The 14223-nt window shown below is 39.0% G+C and overlaps 2 long non-coding RNA genes across 3 annotated transcripts in view; both read left to right on the top strand.

Annotated features, from left to right (window-relative positions):
* The window catches only part of LOC134355742 (uncharacterized), a 109924-nt gene extending 106331 nt beyond the window's left edge, over positions 1-3593 (top strand). For both annotated transcript variants that reach the window (XR_010020167.1, XR_010020168.1), the window contains exon 4: positions 830-3593. This is a non-coding gene — a long non-coding RNA (uncharacterized LOC134355742). The remainder of the gene's footprint in view (positions 1-829) is intronic.
* A 7506-nt stretch (positions 3594-11099) lies between these two features.
* The window catches only part of LOC134355993 (uncharacterized), a 203739-nt gene continuing 200615 nt past the window's right edge, over positions 11100-14223 (top strand). Inside the window, exon 1 of the long non-coding RNA XR_010020250.1 lies at positions 11100-11324. This is a non-coding gene — a long non-coding RNA (uncharacterized LOC134355993). The remainder of the gene's footprint in view (positions 11325-14223) is intronic.

The following is a 14223-nucleotide window of genomic DNA, read 5'->3' on the forward strand; positions in this document are numbered from 1 at the left end:
TCTGGCTTTATATTTCTGCAGTTTTAATATTGTGATTCATGAATGGAATCGCTTGTTTTTATCTCCCTGCTTATTACATTTCTAGATATTATCTTGTTATTTCCTTCTTGGATCTCCCAATAAAACTGTAGCTGTTCTATAAAGAGAGGGAGACCTTTCAGGCATTTGTATCTGTGCCGGTAATTTGGAGGGGAGAATGGAACGCTAACCCTAATCTCTCTAATCCAATTCCTAGCACTCTCAATTACAATTTTAATTTGTTGATAACGGGTCATAGATTACCAATCCAGTTTAAATGGCCTCTCCCTTATCACCGTTTTAAATCTCCATAAATTAAAACTAAAACTTGGTTCGTTTTTGAGCGGAATCAGATTTCAGAAACTCAAGTTTCTTATCAAGCGCCACATCAGGTATCTGATGAATCTTCATGTTATCGTTCTGTTTCTTTTAAGTCCATTTCATAACGTGTTTCTCAGTACTCAACTCAATGACTAACTATTAAAACCACAGCGTTTATACATCATACTCCTTATTTATAAACCCCAAAATGACTGTCCTAGATAATGTCCATTTCAGTTGATACTAGACCGTAAGACCATAAAGTAGAAGATCACAATAAGGCCATTAGGCCCGCCAAAACTACTGTGCAAAAGACTACTGTGGGGTTAGCGCGACAGCTTCATTCTCCGAAATGCGCAGACTAGAGGGCAAACATGTATGGGAAATTATTCAATGTATTATAATATTATTGTGAAGTTAATGTAGTCGGAACTTTAAATTGACGTTGATGCATTGAATGCATTTTAAAATTAACTCTTTTATTTTACAGATTTCCCATTGGAATGCCACCCAAGCGTCGTGATCCCAGATTTAAGAAGAATCCTAATTACGCAGTTCACATGAATGTAATATGTGCATTGCACTAGCCTAAGTCTTGGACAGAAGATGGAAGACTTGGAAGCCTGGAGAAAATTGGAAAATGTTGCGAGCCTTTACATTTTAGGTTCCTTGGTCGGCGAAATAACATTTGATGGAGACCTGAAGCCGGTTATATCGGCCTCTTGACCATTGCAACTTTTTTAGGGAAGAACCTTCGTTTTTACTATGTACTGTGTTGTTACTGAATCCAGTAATTTTCCTTCGCTGCTCTTCCCGCATAGGGATGAACTGAGATCAAATTTACAGTCTCGTAGAGATTAGTGTGTATGTGTGTGTGTGGGGGGGGGGGGGGGCCCTAATTTGGGAAATAGTTAGGTAATACACTTTCAGCAAAAGACACAAGAAAAAAAGGAAATGACTTCCGGGCAAAAATCAACGTCAAAAGAAAATATTCCTGATATATTCAGTAAGCCAAATTGCTCTAATAAGCGACTTTTAAAGAGTTGATTTTGTTTTAATAAGAGAGAGTCGTCTTTAACCTGTACTAAATTTGTGTAAGTGGTTAGAAATTGCGAATGGAATTTTCTCCTGGTCTTCAGGTGGATTCGGCTGTTAATTTGCTCGATAGTTCATTTCCCCGATGTAAAATTTAATTCTGGAGCGCAAAGAGCGGTTCTGATACAAAGAGTGCCCAAATTTGTGTCCAATTTAACTGAGAAAGCCTCCTCTCCACCCACCCCTATTGATTTATATTTTCACCCCCGCTTAACCTGTCACGAACTAAGGCAATTTTAAAATGTGCTCTTTAGAAAATTATTTTAAAACTTTCCTTGTTATTTTAAGAGCAACTTGGTATCATTTGATTAATGTAGGTGAAATGGCTTTAAAGTAAGCATTTTAAATCAGTGACACTCCGCCATCTGTGAAATTACAGAACGAAATTACAGATAATGACATTGTAAAAATATATAAACCCATTTCTTCGTTACGTTAAGATACAGTAATCATCTCCTTATTTTCTCTCTGTTAAAAATGTTCAAACATGATTATTAGCGTAGCACCCAAAAGATCCAGTTAATTTCGGAACCACCTGGAAAGGTTACAATTGAGAAAAAATAACTGAAACTCTCTATGGAGTGAATTCACTCTCGGGGTATGACGAGCGTGTGGGTGGAGGAGGAGCTGGCTTGTTTTTAAGAACTTGCCAAACTAAACGTAATTCATGCTTCATAATTCACGATGTATCGCGTCATTTACGTTGATGTTGGGAGGGTTTCATCGAAGGGACCGTCAAATAAAGTCAGCATGGTGTTGTCACAGACAACAATAAAGCAATAAAATTATAATCACGCAGAATAGGCTGGTTGTGGGGTGGGGTGGGGGCCAGCATCACTCTGCATACCCCCTCCCTAAGTGCTCCGACCTGCTTTCCCATACCCCCAAAATTCACTAATCTAGAAGTGCGGGTGCAGTGGATTCAAATAACTTTAAGGAATATGAACACCCATGAACTGTGAGGGCACCTCCATTGGCTATACTTGGCAACGTGTATAGTTCTAGTTCTATTTACATGTCGACCTTTAGCACAGCGAATGAGTTTAAAATCTGGGATCACTCTGGGTTTGTGTAGCTGGGTGATGAATAAAAGTTGAGCAAGAACTAAATATTAAGTGGTTGCTAATAGACTGCTTTTGAAACCCGTGTAGGTCACATTCTTCTAAAGAAAGACTAGTTTACTGTCTGTACGGAGTTTGCACCTTCTCCCCGTGACTTCGTGTGTTTTCTCCCACAGTCCAACGACGTACCGGTTGGTAGGTTAATTGGCCATTGTAAATTGTCCTGTGATTTAGGCTAGGGTTAAATTGGGGGTTGCTTGGCGGCATGGCGCGAAGGTGCGGAAGGGCCTTTTCCATATTGTATCGCAATAAAACAAACAAACAAATAAATAAATAAATATCGTTTTGGGTATAAAGAGTGTGGAGTCGAAGCGTCGACTACCTATATCCTGCTTGACCCGTTTCTCCAACAGTTCAGTTTTGCTTTCTATTGTCTACAGTCTCTTTTACCTCTGTTGTTCATAATCAAACCCGGTTTTTAATACGCAAATAAAGTATAAGTTAAGAGGCTACTATAATTAGGGTACTATTAGAAATGAGAATATATATGTAACTCTTACAATTAAACTTGTGTGCTACTGACGCCGAAAAATAATTTATTTTTCCCTCAATTTATGGTTTCATGTCATACCTCCTAACTCTAAAATATACTTAATTCTTTCACGTGTTTGCAGTAGGTAAGCTACTAATTTCATGATGTAAGTGACAAAGCGGTGTGTGAACCGCTGTGCAGAAACTGTTACGTTAAAATAATGTGAAGATTTTCTGACGAACTGTAAGTGACATTTTATAGCGTGTGCATATTTTGCTGAAAATACTTCACACGCTGGAAGAAGGCGGTGTTTTTTTTCATGCAAGTAAGAGTATTTGAAGCTTTAATTAGAACTGTTTGCTATTTGATGTTGGTCTCGTGCTGGAACCGAACTATTCAAAGACCCATTCGGGGTTTTGATGGGTTTTCAGAAAAATAGTCCAAAATTTCATCAATTTTTAAAGAACGTGTGCATATTAGATTTAATAAATACGTATATTTATCATGTTTAATATGGTTAAATACTTGAGCGTTTTTTATAATTTCAAAATAAATTCATTCTTCTGATTAACAACTACGTTGTTTCTTCTTGTTATTTTTGGACTATTATTTATTGCAGAAAAACCCTATAGGTTAGCAGGGTGAGAGAAAGGGCCAGAGGAAGTTGTAAACTTGTCAGGGCTGAACTTCCGTCAGCCCCTGTGGCTATTAAAAGAAACATCTTGCAATTAGCTTTGAATTCCTAATTGGGTTGCCAGTCCCGCTCCGTGAACGACCATAGTGCTTGATTGGCAAATTCGTTATCACCCCCTTCAAATCGAAAATGAGAATACGTTGATATTCTGGTGGGTATGGGAAGAACTTCAAATACCTTCATTATCACAATTTCCATCATTGTTTCAATTTATTTGTTTAATGTGTTTTTAAAGGATAAAATCACGAGTGGAAATATGCAAACAGAAATCCTGTTACTACACTTAAATCGTCCCATTACATACAGTATTTACTTGGATATCGAAACTTTGGGAAAGATTGATTAAGCATCAATAAAAAATACTATTTATAGTCCAATGGCGCATTTTGGCATCACCGATTAGCCTCGTTTCATTATTGAGAAATGCAACTATTTTAATTTGTTAAATATTTGGATGTGCACACATCTCTTAAAGCTTCAAAAAGGATATAAGTTGTATTACTCATCTTGTATCAACATTCATGAAAATAGATATTAAGAAATTATTTTACAAGTTCATTACTAATCCTGAAAAGTTTCGTCCTTCTTATCTAGAACATAGCTCAGGGATCGTTTCTTCGGCCCATAATTTTGAGCCGAACCCATTGAACTAGTAAGCAAATAGCCAACCAATTCCTTTCCAGCACAATGTCCATATCCCTCCATTTTCTCCACATTCATGTGGCTACCTAAACGTCTCTAAGTCTCTAATGTTTCTGCCTCTAACACCTCCACAAGCAGCGCATTCCAGGCGTCCACCACTATATGTATAAAAATAAGTGCCCCTCACATCTTTCTATAGGAGTGATATTAACTTTCTCCATAGCCTGGTCAGAATTTGAGATTTCTCATTTCAAACCGTTCGGACATTGCATACCCCGGCCAAAGGTTTACAATAGAACTCTCTTTAAAAAAAAATCAATCTTAATTAGATTTGTCACTTTAAAAATGGGTTCATAACTTTCGTTTGTAGATTTACAATTTTTTATTCCAATCTCACATGATGGATACGCCTATAATTCACACTCATGTTTAGTTGAGTCTATTGTTCCTTTTATTTGGAAGACTTTATTTGCAGCTTTCTAGCTGATGTACATCTCAGCCGCATTCACCGGACAACAGAGAAGCCAAAAATGATATGTCATAAAATATTGCGTAAAACTTTTAAAAACATAAATTCAGATTTTATTTCGTTAAAACTTGGCATATAAGTATATGTTAAGTATATGAATACTCAGTGTTGTTGCCAAGCATAGAGATGCCACACTATCCCATTGTTCAGAGGGAAACGATAAGGAGGAAGTATATAAATGGATATATCTGGTTGACTCTGATCACCTGACATCCGGGGGGGAGGGCGCAGGGCGCAGAGTCAAAGTTCTTAGATTGACTTCGCTACTACGCGCTCATCAATCAGTTACAATCATGAATGGAACCTGCGAATTGTTGCTGATGTGTCCGTGAAACACAGTTATCATGCTGGTAGTATTGGTCAGTCATTTTCATAACTTCTGAGGCACAAACCTATTAAAAGAACAATATGGCGAATAGCGTACGTTATAGTTAGGTTGTGAGGACCTACCTCAATCATGTTATTTCCATTTGGCGTGTTGGACTTCTACGGTTTTACGATGCAAGTTAACAGCTTTCAGTGGTAACTGTGGGACATAAGCTAAAATTTGTTTTCAAATTTCTTGTGTTTTACTACACATTGTATTTTCTCGAAGCATTGTGTTCACCCAAGTAAAATTCACAACGCAGAATCTTCACTATGGACAACGGTGCAATGAGGAGCAGCCCTGAATATCTAGCTCATGGTGCATAATACGATAAGCGCACGGACTCCTGTTCCACAGTGTTTAACGGAAACACCCCATGGACAATTAACTTAACCTTTCGGAACAACACGTTTCCCACAGCATAGACATTCTCAGTCTACACTGTAAAAGACAGCAGTCTGTACATCACGTACACTCACTATTGTCTCTAAGGGTCTGTTGTTGACCAGCAAAGTGGAAATTTGTGCAGTCGTATCATAGCACAAGATATAAATAACCGCAACCTTTACAGGTTAAGCATTGTATATATCCATGTGTTTTCTAAATCGGTGATATTCACCTGTGGTCTTTATTATAGGATGACACTTCACTTACATTTGTGCGTGGCTATAAAAATCTTTATCGTCACCATTTCAATGACAATTGCATTGACATTTGCAGCGACCCAATTTTTAAAATATCTTCTTGCAACCACCTGCCAGGAGCCCACTATCACAGAATATGACATATTCCTCTTTTCTAACTCTGGAAGTGATAATTATTCTGTATCAGAAAGCACATGGGACAAGAGAATGGGTTTGATTAGCAAAATGAACTTTAACAAAGAAGGGTGATATACAGATATTTGTTTATGATCTAAAATGCGTTTCGGCTTTCGGTTTACAAGTACTACGGTTAATTTTACGGCGCCGAAGCTCCAAAGAAGTCGTAGACCATGATACCACTTACTTAGTCAGTTGTTTGCAAAAACTCAGCATTTGGCAGGGAGAATCTCAATAAAACCAATAGCTTTCTTAATTGGTTGACCTGATTGGGGTTAATTCTGTTAATTCTGGTGGTCCTAGACAAGAGAAGGAAGAAAAGGTGGCCTGGTCCAGCAAACTCTGAAGTGATTTCAGGATGAGAAGTTCAACGCAGTAAGCCTAATACCAACGCATTTAACAGGAAGTGCATCAAATTCTAGGCATGGCCCGTAAACCTTAAAGAATTTTAGAGAAAATTGTAGTTGAAGCTAAGACGAAAAATACACTAGCGACTGGTTTTCGGCGAAACACCCTCACAGCCAGTCCGGTGAAAAGTGCAAGTTTGTAATCTTCATACACAGTTTATCCATTTGTTCATCAAATTAAACGCCTCGGATCAGAATCAATTGACTTTTTATGGAGATAATCTGCATATATAGAAATGAATAAAACATAAATTTCAATCCCACTTTTACCAGAAACCACGGGAAATGATCAAAAGCGTGGGGCAAAGGCACCAGTCGCAAAGCAGATCATTGCTTAACGGCAGATCCACTCTGTAAAAGTTTAATCCCTGATCTGAAGTTAGGTCCTAAAGCGAAGGTGATAGTGTCTACCTGAGTGAGATCTTAAGCTGGCATTTAAAACGCTTCGATTGAAATCGGCATGAAACGCTGCCTCATCAAGAAACGAAGATGTGCCAAAATACTTGAGTCAAAGCAAGCTTGATCTTAAAAATAACAACTCTGTTCGGTCGATACAATTGACCGTGAAATTATAATTTTATTTTAAAAATTATTTTGCCATACCTTTACCCTGTACGCAAACTAACCAAAGGAAGCTGTTATATCTAGCTACTAAATTACATTGTTTATTCCTTCTTGTTCTATTGGATGGAATTGGCAATAGGAGTGTGTACAAGTAATATTTAAGTAGATATTATTGTCATTTACAACCCTTTGAGTACATACAAATATATAATTGTGTTTAGATACCTAAATATGCATACATCGTTGATTGTGTCATTTTAATGATCATATTCGAATATCTGAAGATATAGATTTTCGTGAACAGAGCGATGATGTAATAGAGTGTAAAGTTTGAAATACTATTGGTTTCTCATAGATGCATAGTTATTTAATAACAGCCTCCTTCAGAGGTTCAGATGCAGCAAATGCCAACAAGCAGAATGGTGAAGCAACCCAAACAAAGCAAGGTTATTGCTGTGTGAAGTGCTTTGTAATGCACCGCCATTCACCACACGTGCAATTCGAAGTTCAGTTAACTAAGTTTCTTTCTGGAGGTTAAAGTCAGAGATTTGATTGAGTTAAATTGAACTGAGTGGGGGTGGGAGGGAATGAATCGCAAGTATTGCCATTGGAAATGGAATATATCCACATTTAATATTTCGTTAATGAGATTACTGCGCGAAATGTAGAAATTGCATGGCTGATTAAAAAAAGGATCGAGATTTAGAAACAACAGCAGCATAGTCTGCGTAAAACTAAGACGGATGCAAAATACTGCAATTGCTGACGATCGGAAATAAAAACAGAACTGGTGAAAAGTTATTGGCCTGAAACGTTCACTGTGTTTCTCTCTCCACTGATGCTGCTTCATCTGCAGAGTATTTCTACCATCTACTGTTCTTACAATAGTTTCCGTATCAGCGTTGAACATCAAGAGCAAAATAATTTTGCACAATTTTGTTGTTTTCTCTTGATAAATAGGAACAAGTGGACGAATATTGTATCATTTCTTAATGCATGCATTACTAAATGACAATAAAAGAGGACTGCGTGTCTTCATAATCTAATTGCATCACTATTGTTAAGGAGGAAAGAGTTTGCACAGTCCAGATTTCTGACCCTCGCCACTGGTGCCCGAGCTGTATTCCCATACCGTCCGCGTCTCACACTTTCACATTTGGCCCTCTGACCGAATTTCTGCTTAGTAGCTATGCTATCGCTGTATGGCTCACTCAAATTTGACAATTACAAGCTAAGTACCTTAAGACACGCTTCCGTCTTTAGGGAGCAATATAGTTACAAATAAACAGTCTTTCGACCTCCCCGAAGCCCTTTTCCCCATTCGGTTACACATGCATCTTATCTTGGTCCACCTGACTTGTCAAGGTGTTACGTGAAGCTAATTGAGAATGCAAATAGGGCTTACTCTTTATCTAGACACTGGAGAAAGTGTGTGGATGGGTGTTATGGTGAGTACTTTTGAGGACATCTACAAGGAATTATGGTTACCACCAATGACTCTACAAGGAGTTATAGTTATAACCAATGAGCACATCTACAAGGAGCGCTACCACTGGAAAGCAAAGTCCATCATCAAGGGCTCCCATCATTCCAGACCATGTTTTCTTCTCTCTGCTGCCATCAGGAAGGAGGTACAGGTTAGATCCTACACCACCCCTCCAGCCATTAGGCTCTTGAACTTCATTCACCTCAACACTGAACTGACTCCATAACTTACAGACTCTCTTTCAAGGACTCTGCACCTCATGTTTCAGTATTATTTACTTATTATTATTTTTTCCTCTCAGCTCGAGCTGCTAAACCTGAGCTACGGGCATAGCCAAGCACGCTGATTTGTCAATTGCTGGGAATTTTTGGACTCTTCTAGTGGTGTTTAGTATTTACATAGATATTACTGTGTAGCCCCAAATGTTTAATGCAATGGTCTAATGCCTTTGGGATGACACCAAATGTAGATATTACTATCGGGACAATGTATACCGCATTCATGTTCCAAAGTCATTCAATTTCCTCTTTTAATTCAGCATATTTCTTCTTCTTCTTCTTCTTTATTATTATTATTAGTTTTTTTACATGTGCACGACTTGTTTTCTTTTGCACGTTGGTTGTTTCTCAGTTTATGTGTGTAGTTATTCACCGATTGCGTTTCTTTGTTCTCCTGTGAATGCCTGCAAGAAAATGGAAATCAGTGCAATATGGTGACACATAGGTACTTAGATAATAAATACACTTTGAAGTTTGAACTTTGATCCTCCAGACCAGGCATCGGGATCTATTTCTTTATAGATGATCAACAGCTGGAACCTGCTTCTTAGAAAATGAAGCTGAACTAAAGACTAAATCCACTTAGCCTCGTTGACAAAAGAGTCTTACCAAGTAGAAATTGGGGCTGAAGGGGCATCACCGTTCAAATTCTTGCGATCAAATTTCATTGCGTTGGATTAACCAGGAATGAAAGTAATTTCAGAATAACTTTTACAATTATTTTAATACTTATTTGTACCTTCCACTCCAGATGATGCATTTCGCTTGCTAATGCTGAATGCATCTCAGGGCCGGCGAATTTAAATATTAGACAGACATGCGCTTATTGTGGGGGGAAATGGAAATCGGTCTTTTTCCGCCTGAATTTTCTTTGAGGACTTGGAGGCTGGAAAGTTTTTCCAAGTAATGCACTTGGGGCTTTTGAAAAACAACAAGGAACAGCGGACTACAAAGACCTTTTTATTTAAATTTGTTTTGAATTTAGCGGATTTGCATGAAAACTGCATGAAATGACCTCATCGGCAGCTGCCATTAGCTGTTTAATTAACTATCGAATGGCAGAAGGAGACAGAAGACGTGCTTGGAATCCCATTAGTGCTTCTTTCACACACTCACATACAAACACACAGAGAAAGAGTGTGTCTGAGAGAAAGGCAGCATCGACCAGTTAGTTACCCATGCGACTGTGTAAACTCTCAATGAACATAACGCACCTAGAGAAAATTACTACCCTACTTCAGACTCAGACACTTCACAAAACATCTGAACTTTTGTGCTGAAACTCCAAAACTTTCAAGGATTATTTTTTCGCCGCGAGAACATTTATTAAAGATTTTAAGTAACTTCGTGTATCAGAACCACTCTTATCATTAGGTGAAGCAGGTGGTCATTTATATTAAAAAAAGTAACTTTACGCCAGTGCTCAGACAAAAGGTGTCTTCTCAGCGAAGATCTTTACCACTTGAGTCGGTCACGCCTGTTAAGTCTGGACAATTATTTGAATGAAGGTTTATTTGGTGTCAGTTAGTGAGGATTAAGGGTGTGGTCTTCTTCCAGTATCTTTTAAAATGTATGTAACTATGTTCACTAAGCCTGAATTGGTTGAACGTCCCTGCTTAATATGTCAATATTAACAAATACTATTTACTAGAGACTGGAAACTTCTGAAAGAAACCACTCGGGCCATCGTGACTATACCGACTCTTGAAAGGCCTCACAGCAATATTAAATCTCAATATATTGCCCGAGTGGTTAAGTATGTGATTGATTTCAGCTGCAAATTTCACTTTGGGCAAATCATTCCAGAATTATCATATCTCTGTAAATTCTGTGTTTTCCCGGCTGTTTTTTTTCGCGATCTGGTTATCTGACCGCAAATTAAATCAGCTGTATACAATAGTTTATGCATTTCGTTCTTTTTTGTGTAGTTAGTCCGTGATGGAATGAAATCTGTTCATATTCAATAATATTTCGACCTGAATGCTTCAGAACAGCAGGTGCGCGTTGAAGAAAGTCCGTTGTTCTAAGGTGTTCGGTGCGTTCTTTTTAGATAGAATTGTGGCGAATTTGAAGCCGAATGGACAGCCAAGTTCAAGTGCAAGTTCATGGGTTTATTGAGAGCTCAGTTCGCCCCCGTCTCGGGCCTTTTGTCCGCCCCAACAATTGCTCTTTATTCCTACCCTGTACTTGGAACTGCCTGGGAGCCTGTGCATCAAACTTAAACAGCACTGTTGTGGTTTTGAGACTCAAATTATCCTCTTGTCGAAATTTCTGCCATAATCATACGCGCACTCTCGTTTCAGCCTGATTGGCACCGAGTCACGAGGAAAAGACGCAACACATGGTAGCAACACAGTGCCGGGATGTTTACTTTGAAAATTAACCGTGGTGTTGGGGGGTGGGGGAAGTTTGTTAACTTTTCAGTATCAGTGCAAACTCGAAGTCTCTAAACTTTGTACAACTTTGACAATGGGATGAAAGCGAACACAAGAGAGATGTTGAAGTTAAGGTAAGGAATGTGTGCCTGTGCGTGTGCTAGGGCTACTTACATTTTTTTTGAAGGTGGGGGTGGGAGTTTGTGTGTGTGTGTGTGTGTGTGTGTGTTGGGGTCAGAGGCGTTACTGCTGTTGTGGGCACTGAGAAGTCGATCTCGAAGTGCCTGTGTTGTGGAATGTTAGTGCTCGCCGGTATTTCAGAGAGAAGGAAAGGCATGCCCGATTTTTGCATAAATCAGAGGTCATTGGCGGTTGCTATCTGGGTAGTGACACCGTTTGACCCGGTACAAACCTCCAGAGCTAGGGCTATTAGCCGGTTCCACAATGAGGTTGCCTCTGACACAATGTCAGCTGAATTCCTAACCGTCCAGAGCAATGTCACCTCAGCCAGCCGCCCTCTCATTTCGAACACGGTCTTTTTTAAGCAGTGTCATTGCTGAATCGAACAATAATCCGTTTAATCGATTATTATTAACTCTACAGAGTTTTTCAAATGGACACGGGGCAAGATTCGTCAAATGAGTACGTGCATAAATCGCAGTGTACAGTGCCGGGAAGGGGATGCCTCTTGAACTTATTTAAATCAACTTTAATATATTTCATTGACCTGTGATTTAAAGCAGGAATAACAATTTTGAAATTGTTGCCATTTCTTTGTTTAAATCTAGATTAGTAGTCAGTTGCCTTAAACTGAAAGCTCTCATTGAATCATTATAAATCTAATACTTTCTGATGAAAAACAAAATGAATGGAAAGCTATTATAAGTAACCTGGAAGATGCATGATCTAACATTTCGCACGATCAATTTGATAGCACCTACACTAATTTTATTTAGACGTTTAGTAATAAAGAAAACGATAAGACTAGTTTACTCTCGGAGACAGCAGGTCATCGTTGAGCTGTGCTCCGTTGTCATGGTTTTAAATATTTTATCCTTAATTTTTTTAAAAAAGAAAACTTACATTGGAACTGTACTGATCAGCTAGTAATTTAATACCAAAGGCGGAACTACCATTTCAATTTCGGCATTCACTCGGTCAACAGATCAATTAGTTATATAGCAATGGACAGAGATTAAATTCGGCCTAGGGGTCCTACAGAGCTCGTGTTTTTTAAAAAGGTCACGGTTACTGAATGGAGTTATCCTACCAACAGCTTTACATGTCAGGGATGTTAGATGGCTTAGTTGTCCGGAAATAGGCTGAAAGCCTTGGGTTTATTTTGTGTTCATTTATGGTGTGTCCTATACAACAGAGGTCAGCCCGCCCCACATTCTGGCCATAAGGTGGCTCGCGGGCCAAATCTGAGGTTGGCCTATTGCAGTTGCCTAGACAGACAGAGAGAGAGAGAGAGAGAGAGAGAGAGAGAGAGAGAGAGAGAGAGAGAGAGAGCGAGAGAGCGACTTAGATGGAAGAACTTTTGTGCTTACAACTGTTCAGGCTTCAGAACGGGATACTGTATTTCAATTCGCAACATTAAGACCTGAAATTAATTGCTAATTGACTAAAGGCAAATTATTTCAATTCATCTTACGCGAGTTATTTGGACAGTAGCACACTTACAGCTTATTGATATTGCAACTTGTCTTTATTTTTGCGTTGTTTTATGCATAAGGGAATTGGAGAGTCGCAGCAATGCGACCTGCTGGGCGAGAACAGTGTCTGTGTTGTGTATGAATGGAGTGGAGGGGGGAGAAGGAATCAAAGCTAGCTAGGCTGTGAACTAGCAATGAATTCCCAACTACAACCGTCATAGACGAGGCAAAGACTAAAAACGCCTCGAAGCCCCATGCGTCCACAAATAATTCGACGAATGACGGCGCTTCCTGTGCGATACCCTTTCCACCATTGACTGGGCAGTGATTCTATCGGATTGGTTGAATCAGATCTGATCCACTAATTTCTGAATACGGCTCTCGATGCTGCTTAACGTCAGACAGCAGAAATGCGATGCCGTGTTGCATTTGGGATGTCTTCGGCCCCTAAGACAAGCGGGAAGGGGGTGATTATTTTATAGGTTGCCACTTTTGTATAGCAGTGGAGATTTCAACCCTAAGCTCCCAATTCACTGGGGCAAAATCCTTAAATACAGACTTGTGAAGTTAAAAATGTACCAACTGAAACAGACGCCCAAACGCTTGCGCAACGGATTGAATGTGTCCGTGAATGGCGTTTGGCGTGTTTAACACCGGACATCTCGTTGTCAGATTTATTTTTATTCAGATTATGCAACAACGTATATCACGATGTCTGAGCTCGGAGGGATAATTCTGAAGTCATCGGCCAACCTCCAAATACGACCGAGGGTTCGGAAATTCGATTGTAACAGATGTCCAGGTCAATTTCGAACAAGTATCGAAATTGTATTTCGCCTCCCTTCCCTCTTGCTTATTTACTCCCTTTTAATCAAATTCTTGGAGATGCACATTATTGTAATATTTACGTGACTAGAATATTTACCGAACCGGGGAATATGGCGCTGCGGAATCCGAGCAGCCTGATTCTGAGAAGGAGTGTAAAAAAATACAGGTGCCAATAAATGCGCCAGGATAGGATATCAATTTTTTTTTCCAAAAAAAAGGCAAGATCAATAACTGCTTTCAATGTGTTTAAAATCAACTAGACATTGAGTGTGGGGCAGATCTTTTAAATGCTCATTCACCACCCAATCATCCGGGGAATAAACCTTTTCAGCTCTTTGTGTGGAATTATTCAGTATAGTAAGTGATCCTTAACTGTCCAATTGCTCCCGAACTCCGGGCGATGTAGGATTATTGACAGAAGTGATATCTTGTTAATTAATCATTTGATTTTAAACTTCAGAATCACATTGTGTTTATATATATGTATAAAGAGTACACTAAGGCGTTAAATCTATCAAGACCAACGAGGCAATTTGTTTGGCCCCAGTTG

Source organism: Mobula hypostoma, chromosome 13 (genome assembly GCF_963921235.1).
Source record: "Mobula hypostoma chromosome 13, sMobHyp1.1, whole genome shotgun sequence".
Taxonomy (NCBI): domain Eukaryota; kingdom Metazoa; phylum Chordata; class Chondrichthyes; order Myliobatiformes; family Myliobatidae; genus Mobula; species Mobula hypostoma.